The following is a 4,368-nucleotide window of genomic DNA, read 5'->3' as shown; positions in this document are numbered from 1 at the left end:
ATTTTGGGACATTACAAGAACAGAGCCCAATTCTCATATTAAAATAGCAAGTTGCCAAAAAATGCAGTAAAAATGAGGAGGAAAAAAGAACTTGATTATAGAAAGTTACTTTGGTGACAGAAAAGATCAAAGCAGAAACATAGAAGACAACAGTGTCAAAATGACATTTGAAATCTCAAAGGAAAAATATAATTTCGTCTCAGGACCAAAAAGAACCCCTGGAAGAACTTAAAAAGGATTTTAAAGAGAGAGAAGCAGAAGGAATTAGAGAAATAGAAGAAAATTGGGAAAAGAAATGACTCATGCAGGAGGGTCAGTAAAAAAGGCAACAGCACTCTCATCTCTCTCCCTTCTGTTGTTGCCACCATCATGGACACCGGCTGCATGCAGCCCATGAAGCTGGCTCAGGTTACCAAGGCACTGGGCAGGACTGGTTCTCAGGGCCAGTCCACCCAGATGCATGTGGAGTTCATGGACGACAGGAGCCAATCCATCATCCTCAACATGAAGGGCCCTGTGGGAAGGGGGACGTGCTCACCCTGTGGGAGTCAGAACATAAGACCCAGAGGCTGTGATTAGACCAACTGGTAGAGGCCCCTAGGCTGCTGGTCATGGAAGGACTGATGTGTAAAATAAAGAGTTTTCTCTAAAAAAAAAGTCAACAGCTTGGGAAAAGCCACATATAAAAATTCACTGAAGAAAATAACTCCTTAAAAAATGAAATTGACCAAATGGAAAAGGATGTACAAAAGCTCACTGAAGAAAATAATCCCTTAAAAGTTAGAATTGGGCAAGTAGAAATTAAAGACTCCATGAGACATCAAGATAAAATAAAATAAATTACATCAAAAAGAAACCCAAAAAAGGAAGGAAAATGTGAATTTTTCATAGGAAAATCAGCTGACCTAGAAAACAGATCCATGAGAGATAATTTAAGAATTATTGGACTACCTGTAAGCCATGATCAAATTAGAAAAAATAAAGCTTGGAAAATATCTTTCAAGAAATTATGAAGGAAAAATGCCCTGATGAACTAGAACCAGAGATCAAAATAAAAATTGAATTAATTCACTGATCATCACCTGCAAGCAATCTTGTAATATCAAGCAAAGTAATATTTTGCTTGCTTGTTTTTTTTTTTCTTTTTGGAGGGCAATTTGGGTTAAGTGACATGGTCACAAGGCTAGTTTTTGTATTAAGTATCTGAGGCCAGATTTGAACTCAAGGCCTCCTGGTTCCAGAGCCAGTGCTCTATTCATTGCACCACTTAGCTGCCTCTATTTTGTTGCTTGTTTTAGCTAATAAAGTGCCTTTGAGCTATGTCTTTGATAGTTTCAAGTTTTAGTTGGAAACAGTCTATATTGTGTTGCCCTTAATTGGCCTAAGGGAGTTTGGAGACCTTCCCTGCCCTTAGCAGGCCTAACAGTCATCACATGGAGTCCACCTTGTGAGAAGTTTGGTGAAAAAGTAGAACCGGAAGGGCAGAACAGGAAGGAACACAGCAGAGTAAAGCTCAAGCAAGATTTGGGACCAAGTAGAACTGAGAGGGAGAATGTTTGTGATGTCAACCCTCTGTCTGTTCTGTCTGTGTTGATGTTACTTTGTCAGAAACAAGCATTTGGTCTTTTGAAAGAGGACTTTACTGCTGTTACCGAAGCTCCTAAAGATTACTTTATTGCTATCATAGAAGCCCTGAAAGACAACTTTACTAATGTTTACAGAAGTCCAGAAAGGGAAATTTACTGCTTTTTACAGATGTCCTGGGACTTCCCTGTTGATTTGTGTTTGATTTCTCAGACGGAAGATTTGTCTGTTGGTTTGTGTTACTTTGTGGGACAGAAAGTGAATTGAGATGATAGTTCTGGCTGTGTGTAAATATTGTAGCTCCGTTAAGCTTTGTCTTCCTGGAAACAAAAACTTCAAAGATCATTCCCTGTAAGCTGAGGTATCAAACAAGAGAGGAGAGCTGCCTACATGTCAGTCCAGGGAAGAGCTGGGAGAGTGGCCTGACTGTGAATCCAGAAAAGAGACGGGAGCAACCATCTTGTGGAAGAGGAGCCATGGGGTTTGAAAGCTGGCCTTGAGTTAAGATGGAAGAGAATTTTACTTGAGTACTCTCCATGGATTGATGAGACTGTTACTTATTGTGACCTAGGGGTGGATGGTGTTTGTACTTTCTGCTACCCCTTAAGGATGATTGACTTAAGTATGATTGGAAACCAGCCTGGAGTCAAGAAGAAAGAAGACTTTACTTGGGTGCTCTATATTGATTGAGGAGATTGTAAGTTACTGAATGATATGTTTTGTTTAAGACTGTGTGGCCATCTTAGTAATAAATTGTTATGCCATATTGTTGTAAATGTTTTGTTTACATTTCTTAAATGTTGTACTTAGTTATTGCTAAATGAATTGCGAGTTCATTATACTATGTGATTACATACTTAAAGTTATTCACAGAAGCAGTCCTCAGAAGAGCTGCTTGTGATTGGCTTTACAGATCCCAAAATGAAAACTCTCAGGAATATGATAGCCAAATTCCATTGCTCACAGATCAAGGAGAAAGTATGGCAAGTAGCCAAAAAGAAGCAATTCAAATAACATGAAGCTACAGTAAGGATTACACAGAATTTGTCAGTTTCCACATTAAAGAACCAGACATTTTATAGAATATGATATACAAGAATGTAAAGATGTTATGTTTGCAACTAAGATTCACCTACCTAGCAGAACTGAATAAAATTTTTCAAGGCAGCAAAATTGACATTTAACTAAATATAGGAGTTTCAAGCATTTCTAATTAAAAGACTTGTGAAAAAGGAGGTGGTTGGGGGAGAAAAAGAGAGGGGAAAACAAGGAGAAAATAGCATGGCAGGATTAACAGAATAAAATATCATAATTATAAATGTGAATAGGATGAACTCACCAAAAGAAAAAACTAATCAAATAGTAGAATGGATTAATAACCAGAATCCTACAATATGTTGTTTACGAGAAACATATTTGAAGCAGAGAGAGACACACAGAGTAAAATTGAGGGGCTAAAGAAAAATCTATTATGGTTCAGTTGAAGCAAAGAATGCAGGGGGTAGCAATCATGATCCCAGAAAAAAGGAAAAAAAAATAAATCTATTTTTTAGAAAGATAGAGAAAGGAACTCTATCTTGCTGAAAGGTACCCAACACAATTAAGTAATGTCAATATTAAACATATAGACCAATTAGCCCATCTAAAATTTTTGAAGGAGAAGCTGAATGAGTTGTAGGAGGTAATAGAGAATAAAACTATACTACTGGGAAACCTCAACTTTCACCTCTCACAACAGGATAAATGCAATAAAAATATACAAGAAAAAAATTGAGGAGTTTACTAAAATTCTGGAAAAGGTAGATATTATAGACTTTGGAGAAATTTGAATGGGAATAAAAAGGCATATACCTTTTCTCCATAGAACATTGCACCTACACAAAAATTGACCATGCATTAGGACATTAAATACCTCCCAAATGCAAGAAAGAAGAAATAATAAATGCATCCTTTTCAGATCATAATGCAATGAAAACTATATTCAATAATGGGTGACAGAAGTTTAGATTAAAATTAATTGGAAACTGAATAATCTAATCCTAGAAAAAATCACAGAAACCACCAATAATTTCATTAAAGAAAATGACAGAATACATTAGAATTTATGGGATGCAGTCAAAATGGTGCTTAGGAAAAATTTTATATCTCTAATTGCTTACATCAATAAAATGGAAAAAGATCATATCAATGAATTGAGCACACAACTAAAAAAACTTAGAAAAATTAAAAATTCCCAATTAAACACCAAATTAAAAATCCTGAAAATCAAAGGAGAGATTCATAAAACTAAAAGTAAGACAACCATTGAATTAATGAAACTAGAATATGGTTTTATGAAAAACTAAACTATTGGTTAATTTGATTTAAAAAAAGGAAAGTAGAAAATCAAATCAATGGTACAGAAAATGAAGTGAGTGAATTCACCACCAATGTAGAGGAATATAAAACCATCATTAGGAATTATTGTGCCCAATTATATGCCAATAAATTTAGCAATCTAAATGAAATGGGTGGAGATCTACAAAAATATGAATTATGCAGATTAACAGAAGAAAGGTAATGCTTAACCAAACATAGTCAAAAATATTGAACAAGTAATCAATGAATTTCCTAATAAAATATCACCAGGATTAGATGGATTCACAATTGAATCCTACTAAATATTTAAAGCATATTTGATCATAATAGTATATACAATATTGGGGAAAACCTGATAGAGTCCTATAAAGCTCCTTTTATGAAACAAATATGGTGATGATACCTAAACCAGGAAAAGAAAAAACA

General features: G+C 35.2%; 1 pseudogene; it reads left to right on the top strand.

The window, feature by feature from the left end:
• Positions 1–369: 369 nt before the first annotated feature.
• LOC138172524 (small ribosomal subunit protein eS28-like) lies at positions 370–575 on the top strand (annotated as a pseudogene).
• Positions 576–4,368: the final 3,793 nt, after the last annotated feature.

Source organism: Petaurus breviceps, unplaced genomic scaffold (genome assembly GCF_028583685.1).
Source record: "Petaurus breviceps papuanus isolate PSGF00001 unplaced genomic scaffold, PetGlider_PUasm1.0 551, whole genome shotgun sequence".
Taxonomy (NCBI): Eukaryota; Metazoa; Chordata; class Mammalia; order Diprotodontia; family Petauridae; genus Petaurus; species Petaurus breviceps.
The sequence above is the reverse complement of the archived record's forward strand: the minus strand, read 5'-3'. Positions and strand labels throughout refer to the sequence as shown.